This window comes from Rhinolophus hipposideros (genome assembly GCF_964194185.1).
Source record: "Rhinolophus hipposideros genome assembly, chromosome: X".
Lineage (NCBI taxonomy): Eukaryota > Metazoa > Chordata > Mammalia > Chiroptera > Rhinolophidae > Rhinolophus > Rhinolophus hipposideros.
In genome coordinates this window covers 114,754,520-114,778,915 of record NC_138046.1, presented here as the reverse complement: position 1 = coordinate 114,778,915, position 24,396 = coordinate 114,754,520, and the positions used below count along the sequence as shown (strand labels likewise).

Sequence of the window (24,396 nt, the reverse complement as noted above, 5' to 3'; positions counted from 1 at the left end):
TACAGTGAAGATCTGGGGGTTTGATCTAAGTGTAGTTATTAGAGGGTTTTGAGCAGTGGTTTTACAAGACTCCATTTACTGGCTATTCTGTGAGGTCATGGGTTGATGCTGGAAGACTGGTTTAGAGGCTACACAGTAATTCAAGAAAGAAATGTGGATAGCTATGATTATTTGAGGGCATTATAAATGAGCTCACTTTGCATCATAGCAGGATCTGATATAAAATGAATTTGTCCTGGACACAGTTCAGCAGTTTGGGAGGTTAGAAACGAAATGAACAGTTTTATAAACCAGTGTTTTATGAAACAGTGGTCAAATCAATTTAGAGGGTCATGATCATCATTTTAAAATGAAATGGAACAGATGGAAGAGAATTGCAAATATCAGAATATACTGCACAAAGGAAAAATGCATAATACTTCATGAGATTCTGTTTCAGTTATATATAGCTATGTTCATACTGGGTTGAAATATAAAATGTACTTTTTGCTATGAATAGTGGGCTGGAAAGTTTGAAAAACACTACAAAAAGCTATCTTATTTATACATAAGTAGGTTATAAACTGTCCCTTTATTCTCTCCCTTTCTCACTGTTCTGACATCCCCCCCCCCAGATAAAAACATTATTGAAAAGCGCCAAAGGTCATTTCTTCATAGTCTAAATAAAACAAATTGACTTATGCTAGCTACACTATCTTCTCCTCCAGGGAGATAAAAATATGATCCTCCAAAGCTGGGAAGCCTGACTCACCTCTAAACTGTTAGACTTTTCAATGAAAAAAAAAATTCAAGTGGAACAAGAAATTTTTAAATGAAACTTTAGACATTTAGAAGCTAAAAATGGAAAGAAACCTCCTTAGGTAATAAGCTAAACTACCAGAACTCTAACAGCAAGCATAATTAATACCTAGTGGTATCTTATTAGAAGCATTCCCACCCAAATCACTGCCCTAAAGTGAAGCCTAGCCACTAAGGCAAATAAAATGAGGAAAAATATTGGGGGAGGGGGTCGCTAAGTTATTGCCATCTGCAGACGTTTGATCGTCTACCTTGAAAATCCGAGAATATTGACCAAAAAACCAAGAGAACAAACAGAAGTTCAGTAACATGGCTTGGATATATGATAGACCCACAAAAAAGTTAAATAGTCTTTTTATACATTAGTATAATAATTGTAAACTGAAAAGGGGAAAAAGGAAACAATTTCTAAAAGCAATAAAAATCACGCGCAGAAAACAACCTAGGAATTCACCTCACAAGAATGTGTAAGACCTAAAATGTGGTACTGGCATAAGGATAGACATACAGATCAATGGAACAGCATAGAGCTCGAAAATAAACCCACACATATACAGTCAATTAATTTTTGACAAAGGTGCCAAGAGGATACAATGGGGGAAAAATACAGTGTTTTCAACAAATAGTGTTGGAACAACTGGCTATCTATATGGAAAAAAGGTGAATCTTGACCCATACAGAAATTAACTTGAGATGAAGTCATAAACCTACATGTAAGTGATAAAACTATAAAATGTTTAGAAGAAAGCACAGGAGAAAATCTTGGTAAATGTGAGGTTGACGAAGATTTATCAGACAGGTTACTAAAAATGCTATCCATGGGAGAAAAATAACCTGATATATTAGACTTTATCAAAATTTAAAATTTCTGCTCTTCAAAAAAATCATTAATTCCACTTTTATGATGTATAAGTCAAATAAAATAGTCAAATTTGTAGAAACAGTAAAATGGTGGTTGCCAGGACCTGGAGGTAGGGGGAGGCGGAAATCGGGAGTTGCTGTTCGACAGGTATAAAGTTTCAGTTACGCAAAATGAGTAAGTTCTGGAGATCTGCTGTATAACATTGTCCTATAGTTAATACTATATTGTACACTTAAAAAAAGTCTGTTACGAGCGTAAATCTCATGTTAAGTGGTCTTACCACATTTTCAAAAAATAAAGAAAATGAAATGGCAAGCCACAGACTAAAAGAAAATATTTACAATACACATATGACTATCTGACAGACAACTTGTATCCAGATATATGATATACGAAGAACTCTTATGATTCAATAAGACAAACAATACAATAAAAAACAAGCGTTTCATAAAAGACCAAAAAGCACATGAAAAGATGCTCAGTGTCATTAGTCATCAGGGAAGCGCAAACTAAAACCACCAAGAGAGGCTACCACAAACCCACTGGAATGGCTAAAATGAAATAAACTGACAATGCCAAGTGCTGATGAGACGTCAAGCAACGGACGTCTCATACGTTGCTGGTGGGAGTGCACAGTGGTGCAGCCATTTGGGAAAAGTTCAGCAGCTCTTATAAAGTTATACTGACCACACAATATAGCAATCCTACTACTAGGTATTTACCCGAGTGAAATGAAAATCACATTCACACAGAAAGCAGTGTGTCAATATTTATATTGGCCTTATTCGTAATCACAGAAAGTTGGAGAATGGATAAACAAACTGGAATATTACTCAGTAATGAAAAGGAACAGATTATTCCTTTTCAATAGGAACAACAGGGATGAATCTCAAATGCATTATGCTAAGTGAAAGAAAGAAGCCAGACTTGGAAGGCTACATCGTATGAATCTATTCACAGGACATTCTGGAAAAGACAAATTTATAGGGACAGAAAACAAATCAATTTTCTGAGAGTGCTGGGAGAAGTTGACTACACAGGGTCAATAAGGAATTTTTTTGAGTGATGGAATTTTTCTCTATCTTCTAAAAAGGGTGAATGTTATTATAAATAAATTGTACCTCAATTTTAATAATATGGAATCAACTGAAGAATTAAGTAGATTTATAAAATGGAAGTGTTTACAGACTCTTATTTGGAATTCATTTTGTGATAATTTCCCTCAAATGTTTAGCCCATTTCTTAACTTCCAGTACCCCCCAGCTCATACCATACCCCCAAATTACTGAATTAAAGACCCACATGTTTAAAAAACCATAAACTTTTTAAAATAATTTTTTTTCTCTCTATCTTGAGGTAGGGAAGGCCTTTCTCAGTGAGGCATAAAAACCACCTCCGAGGTTTTTACTAAAGGCAGAATCTCTCCTTTCTAGTTCTGGAATTATTAACATCACAGAAACATATTCTCCCCCACCCCTTTTTAAAAATTTAATGGTGCTAACCGGGAGGTTTGTAGTATGTATGGGAAAGTGACTTGGCACTCTCAGGCAGCAAAATGGAAAAACCGTGTTTGTCAGTTTCATGTGAGCAGTGAAAACACCGGGAACCTACATAGTAATGTTGCCCCTCTAAGTCCCAAACCAGACTCAACCACACCACAGCCCCCAGAATGACCATGTTGGCCATGGAAAAGCCACTTCTTTACTGGCTGTCCCTAACACCTGAGCAAACTCACTTTGCCATTTCTGGAAGGCTGTTCATGGTACCAAAAACATAGCAGCTCTCCTTTCTCTGCCAAACCTGCGAATGAAATTCCGTTTCTCAGACTTTTTCTCCCTCTGCTGAACAAAATCATATCCATAATTAAAATTCAAACTTTTTCTTTTCTGTGTTTGCAACATTTTTTTTTTCTAGAAAAGCACACACCCCTAGAATCTGTGGGTTTGGGGCAAGAATTATTCATGGAGAAAACACTGACGCTGGCCCTGCATTTCTTCAGTGTTTTTCAATAGTGAACTCTATTCTATGCCCCTTTTAATGAAAGTCACCTTGCAGGGATGTGGGAATGATAAAAGCAGAAGGAATCCGATAGGGGCTGGCATCCCGCTGAGGCCCTGTAAAACAATACCCCTGGAACAGCTACAAAATTTGGCCACTTTTTGTTTTCCAGCTTTGCATTTGAGCTGTAAAAGCAGCCAAACCAAGCAATGTCCAGCTCATTTGAGATCTTAACTAAGCTAAACTTTGAGACACTAAAAAGGATTCCCTAAATCCTTTGGAAATAACACACACTTTTGTCACTTAGTTTACAAATTATTATGACATCAAACTTAATTGTGTTGTTTATTAATAATTAAGCTCTTAATAGTTTATTATTAATATGAACAAAGCAATACATATTGACATACCATGTGTAACTGAGATTATATTCATAGGCTTACCTCTTGAAATAGTTGAGAGAAATTGAGAAAATGGGAGGAACTGCAACATCTAGCTGGTCTCTGCTTAATAATAAACCTTCACTCCATCACCCACCAACTCTGAACCCAGTTAGAAGAAATGCATCCTTTTTCTGCCTGTGGTGACTATTAGACAGGGTCAGCTACATAATCTGTGGGGCCCAGTGCAATAGGAAAATGCGAGACCCCTTGTTCAAAAATTAAGACTTTCAACAGCGACAGCAGAGCATTAAACCAAGTACAGTGTGGATGCCCATGAAACCAGCTGTACTATCAGATAGTGTATTTGGCTAGTAACTGGTAAGAAAAGTAAAGCATTTCCCTACGAAATGAGTAGCAGTCGTTTGAATGTGTGTGTTTGGGGTGGAGGCGGGATTGTAAAGTCTTAGGACCACCTATCCCTCCCACTTTCCCTAAGGTTTTCAGACTGGTGGACAAGAAATATTTCCGTAGAGCCTGCCGTATAAAGTATGGTCCAGGTCGCAGCAGCAGCGTCGAAGAGCTTGTTCGACACTCAGACTGTCGAGCCCCACCCCAGACTGTCGAGCCCCACTGAATCAGAATCTGCATTTTAACAAGATCCCCAAGGGATTCGTGTGGACGGAACATGCAAAGAAGTGTCACCGTCGAAGCAGTCACGGAAAACCTCTGCCGCCTGCCTCATCTGGCTCTCTGGAGGCCCGTCAGCTCTCCTCACCTTATATAGTATATCGTTCCGGAGCCTCGAAACGGCAAGTCCTGGTCGAAATGCGCTCGCCCGACACCTCCAGCCTCCTCCGCCCCCCATGCTCACCCCCAGGCTCCGGGCTGCCGCTCCATCCCGCCGCGCCCGGAGCCACCTGTTCTGGGTCCGGCCAGGCGGTGCCGCGCCAAGGCTTCTCGGGCCCAGGGCGCGTTCGCGCTCGGCAGGCTCCGCCGCACCCACTGCCCGGCGCGGTAAACTGAATCCCCGCGAATCGTGTTTGGAAGACGGATGGTGCGAACAAGACTCGTGGCTCCATTTTACGGATGGGTGGGGAGAGTTTGAGTCCGTTTGAAGCTTTTGGATACACACGTCCCCCCCCGCCCAGGGAACGCGTCGCAGGAGCCCCCTTTCCCACGGCGCGCACTCCTACTGTCAAGGTGTCGGTCCCCGGAACTCGGCCCTTTGCCTCTGCCTTTGAGGGCGGCCTCAGACCCCGGCTCAGAACCGCAGGCGGGCGGAGGGAGCGTTCGCCCTGCTGTCCCGTCACCCTCTACGTCCAGGCACTACGCCTGAGCCGCCCGCGCCCGTCGCCAGCTCCCCGGCCTGGGTCTCAGGAACCCAAGGGGATACACCCATCCCGGCGCCACGCGCTTACCTGCCGGTCCTCAGCGACGGGCTGGCTGCTGGTGCCCTCCGGCTCTCCTTTTCCCCTTTCCCTCCAGCCGCGTCCCTCCTCCCGCCTCCCGCGGGCTGGGCGCCGCCCCCGCTGCTCCCAGATCGCTCTCCCGCCCGCTCTCCAGCTGCCCAGCGGCGTGGCGCGTCGGGCGCTCGGCTGCCGCGAGGCTGGGCGCGGAGGCTGAACGCGGAGGTGGGGAGCGGGCGGGGCGCTGAGGGACGGGGTTGTGATTGAGCTGCGCGACGGTCCGAAGCCTTCAAGGATCCCCCGGCTGAGGGCGGGGAGAGAAGTGTGGGCTACCGGCCCGGCGGCCCACCGCACCCCTGTCGAGGCCCCTGCGGCGCTTCTGGACTCCCTGGACCGCAAGACCCTCGGATGTCTGGCGTCCGATCCCGCGTGCTTTCTCGGGGACCTCAACATTCAGAACCTGCCTCTCACCTTTAGGGGTCGTCCTGGTGTCCTGATGCCTGTCTCGTCACTTTCAGCACCGGGCACTGTGATGGGTGGGAACTCCGAGGTCTCTCTCTGTCACAGTATACCTGATGCAGAGATCAGATGTCAGATCACTTGGAGGAGGTTGTGGAAAGATCGGTTAAAGAAAAATGTCTTGGGAAAAGATTCAGCTCCATGGTTATCTGGTGAAGGACACGTTACACCGGATGCTCTGAAACTGGGCTCCCCAGCGTTCTGCCTGCTGGATAAAGTCAGTTGTTCCCGGTCGCCTCTAACTCTTCTGTCAATCAGCATCTCCCTCTGCACGTTTCATAGAATGAAAATTAGATCTGGATAGTCCTGAAGATCACCTGACCAGCGTGTCAAAGAACTCCATGTTACAGATAGCAAAACGGAGGCCTAGAACGGTCTGGGATCTGTTCTACAACACGAATGAGTTGCAGAGACCAGGGAACAAAAATAAGCGCTATGAATTCCTCCTCTGGCTCCTTCTGTCGACCCCACCACCCCCTCCAGCCCTCCTCTTTATAGTCAAATAACTCCTTTATTTTCCAAATGCTTTATTATCGTTTTAAAAGCACCATTCTCTTTTGTTAAAACCTGCAGGACAATATTCCATTTTTCTTTACCACCAAAACAAAATTCTAGATTGTGAATTGCATTCACTGCTCTGAGAGGATGTTTATAAAGTGCAGATCTGCAGAGCACATCCTGGCTGACTCTGCCATATTAGACACACCAAGAGTGTGATATATATTCTGCTTTGCAGGACAGATTGAATTTGTTTTGCAAACACCAACTTATTAACACTCACAACATTCTGGCTGGTTAAATGAATGGAAAGTGTTTTCAGAGAGACTTTTCACTGGTTGGATTAAGGGGAATGGAGGTTGAGAAGCTCATCCAGGTTGCATAACAAATTCAAGGTAGAAATATGATGAGGAGGAAAACTATATTTTGATAAACAGATTCAGTGTTACTAAAAGGGTTAAATGTAACCGTTTGAATTAACACTTGCATATATTTGCCTTATTACAAAATAGACTTCATATTGTGTAGAGACTCCAGAACTCTCATACACTGCTAGTGGGAGTGTAAATTGCTTCAGACATTTTGGGAAACTATCTGCCAGAATCTGTTAAAATTGAGCATACAACTACCCTATGTCCAGCAATTCCCCTTCTAGGTGTATACTCAACAGAAATGAGTGCATATGTTTGCCAAAGGATATGAACGAGAATTTTCATAGCAATGTTATTTGCAATAGCCCCAGATTGGAAGCTACCCAAATGTCCATCAACAGTAGAATGGATTGAAAACATTGTGATGGCATGGCCACAAAATGGAATACCAGACAGCAATGAGAATCCAAGAACCATAGCTACATTGAGTATAGACGGACCTCAGAAACAATATTGAGCCAAGGAAGTCAGACATGAAAGCATACCTACTATGTGATTCTATTTATACAAAGTGTAAAACAGGCAAACCCCATCTATGAAGTTAGAAGTCACTGTGATGATTATTGGGGGTTGGTGACTGGAGGGAGTTACAAGGAAGATAAGAAGGCTTTATGGGGCCCAGGTAATGTCCTGTTTCTTGACTTGGGTGCTACATACATGGATCTATTAAGTTTGTGATAATTCATTGATCTGCTCAGCTATGATATGTGCACTTTTCTCTGTCTGTGTTTTACTTTAATGAAAAGCTAAAATATGTATAGCTCCTATTACAAGTTGCTTGAATTTCTAAAGAGTGACACCAGAGTAATTATGCTTTTCTTTTAAACAGTGTTGCTGTTTTAAAAAATGTCACTTTAAGGAAATATGTCTAAAAAACAAAAAGGAGACACTCCTTAGCCTGAAATTTAAAATTCGTATTGATGCACTTGCAGCCAAAATTTCATTCTCCTTGACACACACTCTCAGGTCAACATAACTCTGCCGTCAGGACCAACAGAAGAGGAAAGAGGCTGGGACTGAGGAGGGGGCCCCAGCTCTCCAGCCAGAGGCTCTGCGTTTTCTGTGAGAGGGAGTCCTGGTCACACGCCTCCTACACAGGTACTGTCTGGTGACATGAAGGAAGGCCGTGGGTGCTTAGAATTTGTGGTTAAATGTTAGCACAGCCTGTGCTAATGTCCCGGAAAGTGGAGAGGGGGCGACTTTGGCTTTTGTCCCAGGGGGTCTTTGAGCCGGTGATGGAATTTGATCCCCAGGCATTGGTCTGTCAGGAAACATGGCGGAGACTGAGTAAGGAGGGCAGAAGTCTCCTTGCCCTCTCCCACTGGTGGAGCCCATAGTGTGAGCTCTTGGCAAAGGGAGGTGGCAGAGGACAGCTCACCACTGCTCAGAGCCCAGCCCTCTTCTTAGAACTCCAAATGCAACTTTACCTGTGGCCAAATAGTCTAAAAATATACCACACAATGGTTTCAAACAGATTCATTATTTTCCAAGGGAAATAAGCACGAAGAGAACGTGGGACTTGCGTGCAACTCAAGACAGTGGGATGAGGAAGTAGAATGCTGCTGCTACTGCTGATGAGATTAACACTATACTTACTATGTGCTGGGCATGTTACCTTTTCTATACTTTATACATTGTAACTAAATTCTCATGGCAATCCACTGATGATTGTGCAGTTGAGGAAACTGAGGTACAGAGAGATTAACTAGCTTCTCCCAAGGTCCACATCTAGTAAGCGGTAGAGCCAGGACTGGAATCAGTTGGAGTGTAACTTTCAAGTTCCTGCTGTCTTAATGACTGGGTATGAAAGGTGAAATGTTGGGATGGCAAAAGCACCAGATAGAGAATCAGGAAATGAGGGGTTTGGTGTCTACCAGGTTTTCCACTAACTACTCAGTGTCGTCACTTAGACTACACTGAGTCTGGCTTTCATTATCCTCATTTGTAAAATACGTAGCGGGTGACAAGGTCGATCAAAACTCCAGTCGTAGTGCCAAAGGTTGTTTTGGGGTGTTTTAGGCGCCCCATAATCTCCATCAACACTCCAACACCACAAATAAAAGACATCTAACAAAAACAGTGTACAGTACTATACAAACAAAACACGAAAAGTCCCCTAGCCAACATGACCTCCACTTACCACAGAATTGTAATCAGATCATCATGCCTGAAACTCTCCTTTTTAGAAATCTAGAGCTGCCACTACTCAGAAGTCCTTTCTGGCTTAAATCATTCATTCATTCATTCATTCATTCATTCATTCATTCAACAAAGATTTATTTTATGCTTACGGTATCCGTGAGGATAGCCTAGGTTTTCATGCGATAACAACTCTCAACATCTCTGGTTAACACAGCACAGGTTTATGTCTTGCTTAGGTGTTCATCATAGGTTGGGGCTGGGGCTCTACTTACTGCAGTCACTTAGGGACCCAGGCTGACTAAGTAGCCACCTTCTCAAATGTTTCTGGTTGCTGAGCTAGAAGGAAAAGAGAGCTCTGGACCATAAGTATTTCAATGCTCCAGCCCAGAAGTGATGTCCAACACTCCTGCTCCCAACTCATCCACTGGAACTGTTCACGTAGCTGCACTCAGGCACAGGAAATGCAGCCCTACAGGATCCAGAAAGTGGAGAGGTGGATATATTGGTACATAACACTGATGACTACCACACCCACCACGTGCCAGACCCTGGGCAGATGAAGATGGGCAAGAGGTGGTCCTAGCCCTCCAGTCCTCACAAGCAAGCCAGAGAAGTCTCTGGCGACACGACTCCGTCCCCTTTGGTGTAGGCTTTGGTGGATCTAGGTAAAAGACCAGTCACTGCCAATGTGAGTGAAGTCACCGCGTGATACAGCAGAATTTTTCTCCAGAACATTGCGTTAGTTGTAATGGTGGTGTACCTATTGCACAATGGAGTAGATAAATAAATCACACACTCTCATGGGAGGCAAAAAGGCTCTCCTTATGAAAATACTGAATGAAGACAGTTGGACATGTTGTCATTCTATTCGATGAAAGTTACAAATGACAGTTTAATGAAAAATGAAACCAGACTTTGGCCTCAACCAAGATGAGGATAGTGGGACCAGCCCTTTCTGAGAATGTGTTCCAACTTGGGAAGAGCTGAGCATGGCCCTGTGCCAACACAAATAACTGAGAATCCAGAGGAAACTAAATGCATCCCAGCAGATCTGCATGCTGGCATTAGGTTGTGCAACTCACCACCAGCCTCCCTGCCTGAGTCAAGCAATCCCAGGTTAGAGACGAGGGGAAGGAAGACAAGCTCATTAGGTTCTTTAGTAGTGAGACAGAGGACAACTTTCTGGGCCAGGTCACATCCAACTCAGTGCTACTTCAAGGTCTCAGAATAGCGATGGCCCTTTTTTTCTTTCTTGGAAGAATCCGTGAAGTCCCGGCCATGCAATTGTAAACGTAATCTCTTGGTTTTCCTGTCTCTGAAACCACGGCATATTTCAGGGTGAAATTCTGAACAGACAAACCCCTATAACTACCTAGTTTGTCTCATGTCCATTTTCCCTTTTGGGGAAGATACTTTGAGACTATGCAAATATCCTGTTTCTCCTCAAACTGTCTCCCATTAATCTTAGCAACCATCAATGGATCATGCCTGCAACATTGATTACTGTGGTATTCTAACAAGGATTTTCTATTTCCCTCATTCTTACTACATTACAGTAAGTCATAGAAATTCTTCTAGAGGGAAGAACTGTACTTCTCTCACATTTCTTTACTTATTCAGTTATTGATTTATATCAGTATGGGCTCATGGGTAATTATTTTAGTCTTTGGGTTATAATCCATTGTTATCATGATGTATTTTGATGTCAGATTTTCTTGGCGTCAGTCATTGGGAGCTCTTTCAGGTTGGCTTCTGTGTCCCATCCTTTTGTGAGCATTTCCTTACTTTCCGGGAACCACAATATAATCAGGGCTCATCTTGTATATTACTCCTTTTTTTTTTTTCATTTCACCTCAAAAGATGCCTAAGTCCCTCTCCCTTTAAAAAAATTTTTATTTATGTATATTTAGTCAATTTACCAACTTGGGACCCACTGCATGAAGTAATGCCCCATTTTATTTGTCCTTAGTTGCCTTTTTCAAGTTGTAACAGTTATTCTACCTGGATCTAGTGCTTGGGAACTTGGTGGAAAAAAAGTGCCTGTTAACTAAATACATCCTTTATCATCCTAGAATGTTTTTGGTATGCCATTGGCACCATACTTCCTTCACCTGTAGTTTTTTTTTTATAGTTTTATTTTATTTTATTTTATTTTTACATGCCTCACACCGTGAACCCTCCTCCCCCCATCCACCACCACCCCGACCTCACACCGAGCCATCACATTATACACATAAAATTATAGTTGGCATTCATTAATGTCCAGCCTCTGGTGTACAATGCCATGACCAGGCATCCACAGCATCCCTGAGGTGGTCTCCCAAACAGGACACATGTCCATCGGACACCCAACAAAATCCCCAAACACTACATTATGTTAAGTGAAATAAGTCAGAAAGAGAAAGACAAGTACCATATGACTTCACCTGTAGTTTTGACATTTTTGGCTATAAGCACAAGAAACCACAAATCCAACTTGCTTAAATCATAAGGAAATGAAATGTGTTATTTCAGGGAACAGGAAGAACAGAGGCACAGTGCAAGGATTCTGGCTCTTTGTGTGTGTGTGTGTGTGTGTGTGTGTGTGTGTGTGTGTGTGTGTGTGTGTGATCCTTTCAGCTGTGCCCTCAGCCTGGCTTTCCTTATGTTGGCAGTAAGCAGTAAACAAGGCAACAGGCTACCTCAGTTGTGTCCATCAAGAGGGGTAAAGGAAAGAGCAGGGTCATGGAAGGGGAAGGAAAAGAAAAAATCCTCTCTTCAATTGTGTGGTAAATAGCCTTCTCTCCAGTCTGATTGGGCCAACTTAGGTCATATGACCACCTCTAAACCAATTCAGCTGCTGGGGGAATGCCCGGTACTGATTGGCATAAGCCTGGATTCAGGAACCAATCACTATGAAGGGGAATGTGATGAACGTGATTGGTGAGGACAAGTGGTTCTCAAATATAAGCCTACAGAATCTGGAGGAGGGCTTATTAAAATACAGATTGCAGGGCCCAGCCCCAGAGTTTCTGATTCAGTAGTCTCCAGTGGGGCCTGATCTGTTAAAATGCAGATTCTATTTCAGTAGGTCTGAGATGCTGCATTTCTACCCAGTGATGCTGATGCTGCTGGTCCTTGGACTCCACTCTGAAGGAGGAGGCCTTACACCCTCCTTTCCCTGGTTTAGGCCTTCACTCCCCCCACAACTACATGCTTCAGTAACTTCCTAACAGAGTCCCCTGTAGCTCAATTGTGAATGGTTCAATTGGCCTCTTGGACCACAGCACTCTATATTAACTGCGTAATCCAGCCCAGACTCCTTGGCTTGACATTCAGCACCTTTTGGGATCTGCCCTCAACCTAGTCTTCTGTGTGAACCTTCAGTTCCAGTCAGAATGCCCACATATTCTGCCTAGAATGGGCCTTGCCCATTCCCATAGCTTTATCTTTGCTTTTGCTCTGCTCCTCACCTACACTTCCCTTCCCCACCCTCTGCCTCTTTGAATCCTACATTTGTCTCAAGGGCAATTTCAAAGCCTACTTCTTCTTCAACACCTCTTCTGCCCTCTCCTCTATGGATGCTACAATTATTTGCTGGGCAGCTTCAGATACCCTTCCCCCCCCCCAAGTTCCCCAAACTCTCATTGTCTGTATCACTCATTAAGCTCTGATGACTTAAGGCCTTGAATGTTGAGTTTAAGTAGCAGTTTTAATCTTCAACTAGAATATAAGTTCCTTGAGGGTAAGCCCTTCTGCTTCCTTTTCCCCTTAGTATTCACCCCTGTATCTGGGGATAGTACATGTATTTGTCAAATAAAGTTAGGCTAGGCTAGCTTTAGTGAGAACCCTAAAGTTCAATGGCTTAACCTCACAAAGGTGTATTTCTCCATCACATGAAGTTGGAGGTGTGACAGGATACACTCCTCCACCTTAAAGGGAAGCCATCAGGAACATATGCCTCCAAGATGGCCAAGGCAAGGAAGAGAAAGGGGAAAGAGGCACCTGGGCTTCTAAATGCCTCAACCCAGAAGCAATACATATCACTTTTGCTCACAATTGACTGGCCAGTACTAGTTCTATGGCCCCAACTTAACTGTAGATAAAGCTGGGAAATGTAAGGAACCACATGGAATATTCGATGAGCACTCGTCTATACCATAGTAGGTGTCAGTAGTTATTTCTTGATCCATAGTTTGAGTCTCTTTCTCAGGGTCTTTTCCAGCTTCAAGGGATCTTTCCTGAGGGTTAATGGCAAAGTTCACACTGGATTCCAGTGAGGCCTTCCCTGACCACCCTATTTATTTATACTTTCAAATTCCCTCCTTCACTACCCCCGACTCGCTCTACTCTTTCCCTCTGCTTTCTTTTCTCTTTTTTATCAGTCTTTATTTATTTATTTATTATTACTTTCAGGTGTACAAAAAAAATGGCCTACTAATAGTTAGACATTTGTCATTTATATCCCTCATACAGTGATAACCCCCCTCCCCCCATCTACTACCCCTCTGACAAGTGGAATTCATTCCTGGTATGCAAGGGTGGTTCAACATCCACAAATCAGTTAATGTGATACACCACATTAACAAATGAAAAATAAAAATCACATGATCATATTTTTTCTTCATAGAATTAATTGCCAACCAACTTATGTTCTTTACTTGTTTTGTTTATTGACTGTCACCATAAAAAGACAGAAAGTGATTTCTATAAGAGCAAAGGTTTGTTGTTGTTGTTGTTGTTTTTACTATTTTTTACTATATATTGTTGCTGCTGTGTCCCCAGTGCCTAGACCTGTGCCTGGCACATAGCTGGTATTTAATAAGTAATTGATGAATGAATGAATGTGTGAATTATGGATTTATATGAGAGGAGGTAGTACTTTTGTTTTTTTACTAGGTACCTTTCTGGATGGCATTGGCCTTGCCTAAGTAGATATAGCAAAGGAAAAGTGTATATTAACTATTAAAAGGTTGTACTTTCTAAAATTGGTAGTGTCAACAACCTCCCTTGATCCTTTGGTCTGCTCCTACTATGCCCATATGCACACTCAAGAGTAGCAGAAGGAGGGAGTAAGAGAAGGCTTCAGAAAGATTGCTGTCAGGACCTTTCTTTTCTTAGGTTTGCCTCTGGATGGACCACATCCCTAGGGCAGGCTGGGCAAATCGTCGGAAAGCAGGCTACTAAATAGAGTTTCCAGGGACATTCTGGAACACTGCTGCTCTCTCCCTCCACCTGGAAAAAAAAACCAAACTTCTAAAAACGCAAGTTATTCTCCAAGTCACCAGGTTAGATGCCCAGTTTCCCTCCAGGGAACTTCTGCCCTGGCAAGAACAACAATAAGTTCCCTTTCTCTCAACTCGAGAGGTGGGACTCAGGAATAACTGCAGTCCCTTGCTTTTTGTTTCATCCTCTTTATTCCTTCACTCCACAAAGCGAAATGTGATAGTAGCATAATTTCGAAGCTTTTCTAAGAAATTCCTCTTTGCTGGCACATAAAAAGGACTCTCCTGGATTCCTGCCATTGGCCATGGAACTTTAACACATTGTTGTTGGCTCAGCTGGGGAGCCAAGATGAGTAAAATATTCTCTAAACTCCTGTGGAAACACACAGCAAGTGTTTCCAACCGTACTGTATTATTTGACCCAAAATATTTTCCCCCTCCTATTTGCCAATCCATGTGTTACTTCCCTCAAAATTCCAAGTAGCCCTCCGTTCTTAAACCCCACAGCCTTGGATTACTAAGAGGGTCTCAGGCCACCATTAACTAGCTTTGTGGTCTTCAGTGAGTTACCTTCCTTTTCTGGGCTCCTCATGCAAAGGGACATATTAGAGCAGAGCTTCTCAAACGTTAGTGTGGATCGAAATCATCTGCAGGCTTATTAAAACTGATGGCTGGGCCCTCCCTCCAGACTTGCTGATTCAGTAGGTTTGGGGTAGGATTCCAGAATTTGCATCTCTACCAAGTTCCCAGGTGAGCCTGAGGCTGCTGGTTCAGAGACCACACTGTGAGATCCACTGTACTATGTGAACGTAGACGTCCATGTCGCTTGTTCATTCAGTGAGTCTGTAAGTCTGAGTCAGGGCTCTTTCGGTTGTGACAGAAACTTGACTCAAACTTGCTTAAGTATGAAAGGGAATTTATCAGCTCACATATCTGGGAAGGACAGAAATAGAGCAGATTCTGGAGACAAGAATTCAGATTATGTCATCGGATCTCCCTCCCTCTCTCTTTCTTCCTCTCCCTCTCCATCTCCCTCTCAGTACTTGGTCCCAATCTCCTCCTTCTACACAGGGCTTCTTCCATGCTAAGTGGCATGAAGTATGGCTGTAGACACCTCTGGCTTGTATTAGCCTAGATAGCAATCCCAGAAAAGACACTGAACTCCTGCTCCCTGGTTCAGTATGTAGTAATCCCAGAGATGGATTCTCATTGGCCTGGCTTGGATGATCATAGGATGAGGAGGATGGAGTGTTATGATTGGCTAAGCCTAGGTCACATGCCTCCTCTTGCAGTGGGTAAGGCTAGAGCATTGGGATGGGCAGCAGCCTTCTCAGACTGTAACCTCTATATCTGTCTTGATAATTGCCATATTTTCAGGATCTAGTGCTTAGCACATCACAGGTGCTTAACAAATATTCGCTGAATGAATGGATGAATCAGTTTATGAAGAGTGTAAACTTTTCTTAGAGAATCCAGAAATCTTCAAAATTGGTGATTCTATATACTCTGCAGGTAGATGTGAAATTTCTTCAGATTTCCACATAATTTTACTGTACCCAAACAAAGTATAGTTTGTTATTCTTTTCTCTTTTTTCTCCCAGTAGAGACCAGAGGAATTATGCTAAGACCCAGCATATCCACTACCCCTTACAGTCTTTTGGGTTTCTGAGGTTCATTCTGATCCTACTTTGTCTTTGGAAACACAGTCATGTACCCTTTTCCTCAAAATGATGCAAATTAGTTTTCATTTAGATCCCCTTTAGTCTTTTTAGTGAGTACCCTGTAGGCTTTCATTAATTGTTAGTTTAATAAGATTTAAATTATAGTGTTGTTTTTCAACAAAGATAGATATTCCCCTTGCCTCCAACTCCAACCTGTATCGCAGTGGCTTCTTTTAAGGATATTTACTGAATCAGGGGACCTGGGTTCTTTGTCACAAACATAGACTCTTTAGGGGTGGGGCTCAATTTTCTTATTTGTAAAAAAAAAAAATGCGTTTGACCCAGATCAGTGGTACTCAGACTTGACTCACTGTAAGAATCACCCGGAGAGCTTGAAATAAGTACTGATGCTCAGGCTCTATCCTCAGAGAGTCTGATTTAAATGGTGGTGGCACCAATATTTTGAAAGGTCTCTGGATGGGTCTCGTGCAGCCAGAGTTGAGAACCACTGGATAGTTCATTCTAATTTAAAATTGTAAACTGTGTCCCAATGCCAGCCCTACTACTTGCACAAGTCACTTAATCTCCCTAGGACTCAGTTTCTGTATCTGCCAAATGGAGACATTAATAATACACAGGATAATTGTGAGAATTCTGTAAGATGAGCCAACATGAACCTTGCTATTCAAAAGGTGGTTCACATCCCAGCAATATCTGCATCACTGGGGAGCTTCTTAGAAATTTAGGATCTCAGATCCCTGCCCAGACCTACTAAAACAGAATCTACGTGTTAATAAGATTCCCAGATGAGTCTTATGCACATTAAAATTTGAGACACATCGGTGTGGAGGATTTAGTAGATCACCTAGCACATAGTAAATGTCCAATCTGTGTTAGTCATTACTAACGTTTGTACTAATAACACTCAAGATAAATCATTACATTTCCATCTCTGCCTCTCAAATTATTTCTAGACCCAACATTAATATTTTAGTCTTTGGACTGTTCCTTAACTAAAATAAACATTTATTCCCAAAGCTACTACTCATTATTAAAGATGAAAAATACAAATATGTTTTCATTATAAGAGGAAATACCCCATAACCAAGATTTTTTTTTGTAAATTAAATGGAATCTATTTCTGCATTGCTCATCTTTAGTACCCTTCACAGCTATATAGTTCTTTTCTAGTTTAAAAAAATAAAAATGAATATCACATAACTAGGATAGTTCGTTAAAACTACCATGTTTGGTATATTCTATTTGAAAGCATAATTTATTCAGATAGCAAGAACATGATTATTCATTAAATTTGTTTTCATTTTTGTTTCAAATGTTGTACCTTCACTTTGAGGATAACCATATTCAACTGAAATTTGACGACCAAAGAACCCACTGGCATTGTGCTTTAAAAACAAAACAAAAAGAACAGATTTCGTGTTTTCTGGACTTTAGAGTACCATATTACCAAACAGATTCAGAAATCAACACAGCCCTAAACTCTAAGGTCATTGAATGTGACATTTGCCACCTGAGACTTTACCAAATCAGTCTCATTTATTAGGTTATTTTACGATTCTTTATTTCTTACTTTTTCTTTTTTTGCCTAGAAGATTGTTAAATATTTTTATTCACCACAAATTTTCAGACACAGACTCATTTTTTTCACATTCTCAAGGTTCAACCAGCAAGAGAAGTCAGACACTGAGATGCAAAGACCTTGATGTTTTGTGGGAAGAAGAGAAACCCTCTACTTTTTTTGCTGCCCTAACCCCTGTCTTCTGTTCTGGAACACTCAAAGTCCTTAGCTCAGCACAAAGATCTCAAAGTGTTGGTATGTAGCCATCTTGGTCCCAACATAAGAGAGCTGCTATTGATTGCTGACACCCCGGCCTCTGAGGATGGGAGCCTCCATTGGCACCTATGCGAATGAGGAAGGTCAGAGCTAAGACTCTCCTCACTCCTTTCCCCTCCCTTCTGAGAGCAGAAGTGCCTTTGGTTAGAAGTTCCTTTCCTTATGAAAGTTAAGAATATTCCTTGTCTTTTGTGAACAGAATTATAATGCCTGATCCTCTGACTTCTTGCAATTTCAAGTGTGGTCCAGGGACCAGTATTGTCACCATCGCCTGAGGGTCTTGTTAGAAATGCAGAATCTCAGACCCCACTCCAGGCCTACTGCTTTGAATTGGTTTTTTTATAGTACAACACATATACATCTTTTTAAAATAAAACAAGCAATTTTGACTATAAACACAGATTTCTTGAAAACTGTGCCGCTTTTTAAAACAAAAGTTTTTTTTTAATTAAAAAATATTTCCCAGCTTTATCAAGATATAATCGACACATTGTGTGAGTTTAAGGTGTACAACATGTTTTTAAATTAGTTTCAGGTGTACAAAACGATGTAATAGACAGACATTTATCATTTATATCCCTCACACAGTGATAACTCCCCTCCCCCATCTACTACCCCTTTGACATCGCACACAGCCGTTACGTTTCCACAGTCTCTATTCCTAATGCTGTACTCCGCATCTTGTGTGTATATATATACATATATATAAAATTATAGTTGACATTCATTATTGTTCAGCTTCAGCTGTACAGTGCAGTGATCAGGCATCTACATCATCCCTGAGGTGGTCTCCCAAATGGGACAAGTGTCCATCGGATACCCTACAAAAACTTTACATTATTGATTACATTCCCCAAATTGATTTTCATATCCCCGTGGCCATCTTGTGGTTACCAATTGTGGTTTCTAATCCCCTCACCTTCCCCCTTATCCCCACCCCCCTCCCATCTAACAACCCTGTTTTTCCTCTATGTCTCTGAGACTGTTTCTGATTAGTTCATTCACTTATTCTTTTCTTTAGATTCCACATATAAGTGAGATCATATGGTATTTGTCTTTCTCTGTCTGACTTATTTCACTTAACATAATGTTCTCTAGGTCTATCCATATTGTTGCAAATGGTAAGATATTGTTCATTCTTCTTTATGGCTGCGTAATACTCCATTGTATAAATGTACCACAGTTTCTTAATCCAGTCATCTACCAATGGGCATTTCGGTTGTTTCCATGTCTTGGCTATTGTGTATAGTGCTGCAATAAACATAGGGGTGTGTAAATTTTTCCGAATGAGAGTTTTGGATTTCTCCGGATACATACCTAGGAGTGAAATTGCTGGGTCATAAGATAGTTCCATTTTCAGTTTTTTGAGATACCTCCATACTGTTTTCCATAGTGGCTGCACCAATCTGCAATCCCACCAACAGTCCACAAGAGTTCTCTTTTCTCCACTTCCGTGCCAGCACTTGTTGTTTGTTGATTTGTTGATAATAGCCATTTTGACTGGGGTGAGGTGGTATCTCACTGTGGTTTTTATTTCCATTTCTCTAATGATTAGTGAGGTTGAGCATTTTTTCATATGTCTGTTTGCCACCTGTATGTCCTCTTTAGAAAAATGTCTCTTCATGTCCTCTGCCCATTTTTTAACTGGGTTGTTTGTTTTTTCAGAGTTGAGTTGAGTGAGTTGTTTTATAAATTTGGGATATTAGTAAGGTGTACAACATGTTGATTTGATACATTTATATATTACAAAATGATTACCCCCATCGCATTAACTACCGTTTTCCCCAAAATAAAACCTAGCCAGACAACCAGCTCTAATGCGTCTTTTGGAGCAAAAATTGATATAAGACCGGATATTATATAATATCATATTATATTATATTACCCAGTCTTATAGTAAAATAAGACAGGGTCTTATATTAATTTTTGCTCCAAAAGACGCATTAGAGCTGATGGTCCAGCTAGGTCTCATTTTCAGGGAAACACGGCATCACCTCCGTCCCATCACATAGCAGAATCAATACTTTCACAAGATCCCCCAGTGATTTGTATGCACTTTAATATTTAAGAAACACTGTTCTAGATACTTTTACACAATATCTTCCTATTCCATATTTTAAAAATTAATTTAGGTATTGACACCTTATCCTGAATATTTTTTACCCTCAAAATAAATTTTAAAACCCCTAAAATGTTAATGCCTCCCATTTTCCCTCATTTTGAGGGAATACATTTCCTCACATTATCCCCCTTGATTTTCTCATTTTTAGTCATACATTTTATTCATCATTCCAGAAAGTGATTCTGTGAATAAGAGGACGTAAGACTGTTCCTCAGAGCCCTCTGGGACTATGTGTAAATCCACTGGTCACACCCCTTATGAGGCAACTAACTTCATTGTCAATGTGAAGTTCTTTTGTGTCCTCAGGATGGCTTTTGCACACAGAAAATATTATTCAGAGGCTACTCTTGTTCTTGGAAATGACATTCGATTCAAATTAAATTAACAAATTAAAAAACTTAAAAACTGAGATCTTAAGCTTTTAAGGTCAATTTACAAGTCTTGTTTTCTTTATAAATATAATTGCATTTTATCAATAATTTTATGGGGACTTTTACACTCAATTAATTAAGTTTTCTCAAGTAATTTTAAACTGAATTGATATATTTAGCATATTTTATTTTCTGTTTAAGTACATCAGTTGTTTTCTAACAATTTCCTCAAAATGTCACTGATACACGTTACAACATGGATGATCCTTGAAAACATGATTCTGAGTGAAAGAAGTCAGTCATAAAAGGCCACATATGTATATTTCATGATTCCATTTATATGAAATGTCCAGCATAGGGAAATATAAAGTATATTAGTGGTTGCATAAAGTAGATTCGTGGTTGCTTAAGGCTGGCTTGGGGGTGGGAGGGGGAAGTTTGAGTGAAAATGGGAAATGATTGCTAATGGGTATGGGCTTTCTTTTTAGGGTGATGAAATGTTCTAAAATTTATTGTGGTGACGGTTGTACAACTGTGTGAATATACCAAAAACCATTGAGAGAGTTGAGAGAGAGTGACGTAAACAAAGAGATGACAAAATGATGTGACATTATTGAGGTAGAACAAAATATATTAGATCTCAAAGAAAGGAGAGACCTTACATCCAAAACTACTTAAATTGCAAGAGTCTGTGCTGGGGGCTTTTAGGGACAGAAAAGTCAATAAAACAGGTCTCTATCTTCAAGCATTTACAGAAGAGCAATCCTTCCTTCCCTTCCTCCCTTTCTTCCTTCCTTCCTTCCTTCTTTCCCACTACTTTCCACAAAGTCTTCTTGATTAACTAATAAGTTCCAAGCAATGAATCTTTTTCCCTCCCCAACCCCATCGAAGCAATGAATCTTTTTATTTAGCTTTCCTTCCCTAATCCAGTTTTTTAAAAGATTTTATTGGGGAGGGGGAACAGGACTTTATTCAGGAACAGTGTGAACTTCCAGGACTTTTTTCCAAGTCAAGTTGTTGTCCCTTCAATCTTAGTTGTGGAGGATGCCCATTCAGCTTCAAGTTGTTGTCCTTTCAGTCTTAGTTGTGGAGGGCGCAGCTCAGCTCAGCTCCAGGTCCAGTTGCTGTTGCTAGTTGCAGCCCACCATCCTTTGTGGGAGTCGAACCAGCAAACTTGTGGTTGAGAGCCCACTGGCCCATGTGGGAATCGAACCGGGAGCCTTCCGAGTTAGGAGCACGGATCTCCAACTGCCTGAAGCCACCGGGCCGGCCCTCCCTAATCCAGTTTTGCTCCCTTCCTTCCACTCTTCTCAGATCCCTATTCTCTCATAATTTATTCAGGTCCCTATCCCCATGAATGCTTAAATGACTGATAAAAGATTGAAAATGTTATCCTTTTGTATTTGAGACTACTCATTACCTTCCTTCCTTAGGTACAGAATCTTAGTTTTATTCTGGATCTCGATGAGACCAGTGTCAAGACTACATTACCCAATTTACCTTTCAGCTAGGGTTGACCAGTGTGATATAAAGAGAAGGTATTGGATGGGATGTTCAGGAAGCTTCTTTACAAGGGGAGAGAAGTTGGCATAGGCCTTTTGTCTTTCTTTTTCTTTCTCCCCATTCCCTCCCTACCTCCTTCTTTTCTTCCTGCTGGCTGAATCATATATAATGGCTTGAGCTCCAGCAAGCCATCTTGGACTCTGAGTGTAACTTGGAAATGGAATCAATGTGCTTAGGATGATAAAGCAAAAAGACTCAAGGGAACTGGGTTCTTGGGGACCATGGGACTTCCTTCTCAACATTGGACTGCCTACTTCAGGATTTATCATACTTAAAGGAAAAATAAACTCATTTGTGTTTAACCACTGCTATTTTGGGTTTTCTGTAAAAGGAGCCAAATCAAATACAAACTACTTTCTTCTAGTGGTGGTATTTGTATTTCAACGGGCATTGAGGATGACACTCTATCCCAAAGTTTCAAGCAGAAATCAACAGATAGGATTTTGAAGTCTTAGATCTTTTTTGAGAGTTTGAGATCCCTTTTGGAATACAGTCCTAATATCTATAACATTAGGAACTGTGTTCTGTAATTATTTTCCACCTTAGCAACTTTGCGATGTTATTCGATCTATAAATTAACATTTAAAGTGTTGCTTTCTGCTCACTAAGAGATCTGTGCATTTCTAGGGAAAAGTTAGGACTTGGATTGGACTGAGCAATAAGTTGGTATCATTTGTATGACATTCTGTTAGTCTTTTGTTTACTCAGATTTTATTGCTGATATTAAATCCTAGGATCAAGTCCCAGCCACTTAGCATGACATTCAAGACTCATCTCTACCCAATGGGAATGTTAATTCTTGTCCAAAAGTAAGTTGTACAAAGGTATTTGAACAGACAATCAACCAATACATAAATTAAAGATGATGCCTAATGCTTCTAGTCAATATGTATTCTTTTGAATATTTAATTTGGCTGTTTGCTGTTCCTGTATGTCTGAAATACATATCTATAAAACCTAAAAAAAAATAATAAAGTGTTGCTTTCTTATCCAGTCATTCATTTAAATGCTTAAGTGCAAAAAAGAACACTTTAAAATAAGTATATAAATGTTTAATTACCAAGTTGATTGGTTTTGATAAAAATCCTATACCTTTCTAAAAGTGCAATTCAGACTTGTGCATTGTTATAACGTGTGTTTTCTGTTTGTTTCCTGGGCTTGTGCTGAGGAAATTAAAATCTACAATTGGACTTTGATAAGTCACAATTGTCTGAACATATACATGCCCATGGCAGAACATATCCAGGTAGTGAACTGGTGTCTGGAGCAACGTAGCTCTAACAAGAAGCTATCTCTGCTTAGTCACAGCACCATTAAAAGAAGTCAGTCCTATCAGCTTGGACTATACGTAAGAATTCCAGTGGCTAAGGAAATATGAATCATGAAGGTTGAGAACAGGAAAATGTGATTCCATGTATGTGATATTTAAAATCTATTATGTGTGTGGTTGTCTTACGTATTATTCAATACTGACTTATGTCAGGATATAGATCCCAGGACAAGGTTTAAATATATTTTCTTCCTTAACCTCTAAGAAATTAGAAGCCAAGATGAAGCTGCAACTCAAGCCTCTATTTTCAGTCTCTGCTCTCATTTTAAAAGCATATTAATTTACCCAAACACAAGAACATTTATCCATCCACAAAATTATATCATAAATATTCAAGTTTTCCAAAGAGTGAACTTGAGCTGCTGAGCCCCTTGAGCTACCAATAAAGAAAGTCCTTCTCCACACAGAACTCTCTAAAGCCATGAACAGCAAGCATCTTGCTGAAATTTGCCTAATTACATTTTCTAGAAATGCCCCCACATGTTTATTTCGGCTTCAAGGAATAAAAATTGCTTGCCAGTTATTATAATGTGTGCTTATATCAAACTGAATGCCAGCCCTGAGCCTTTCTAATTATACATTCATGAATAAGAAGTAGCAATCCCATGGAGAGGATGGCTAGCCATGAATAAGATGGTTTCTACAGCCCAGCATCAAAATCATCAGTGTCCACCTGAAAAATAGGTAACGTTATGTGTAAAATCAACTCCCTTCAAATAAGGCCAAACACATTTCAAAACAAACAAATATATAAAAATACAGCATTTAGAAGAAGGCAATAAGTAAACAAATTAAGTGGACAGGATCCTTGGCAGATAGTTCTGAGATTAAATATTAATTTATTAGTCAGAGTTCCAGCAAGAAACAGAAGGCACACTTAGCCAGGATATGTGAAGACAATTTAATGAAGAAACTGTTTATGGAGGTATTGAGGGAACCAACAAGAGATGTCAGGGAACCTAGAGACCTGCAATAGTGGGAAGCTCTTACTACCCCAGGGCTGGAAAGAAGAAGGGGAAGAAATGGTGTTTCCAGCTCCCAGGGAGAGCTGGAGCTATGGAGACGGCATGACTGACAGGAGCTGTAGTTGTGAAGGAAGGCTGCTGCTGCCATAACCATATAGATGGAGAGAGGGGGGAGCTGGGAAGAAATATCCCAACCTCTCTCTCTCCTTCCTCCCACCCTCCAATCTCCTGTGGTGCCTCCCATTGGCCAAACCCAAACAATCCAGAGGATAAGGGAGTCTGGGGCAC

At 41.2% G+C, this 24,396-nt stretch overlaps 1 long non-coding RNA gene across 1 annotated transcript in view; it reads left to right on the top strand.

Moving 5' to 3' along the window:
- Positions 1–24,396, top strand: part of LOC308495516 — a 232,239-nt gene that overhangs the window by 102,056 nt on the left and 105,787 nt on the right. The window lies entirely within an intron of this gene.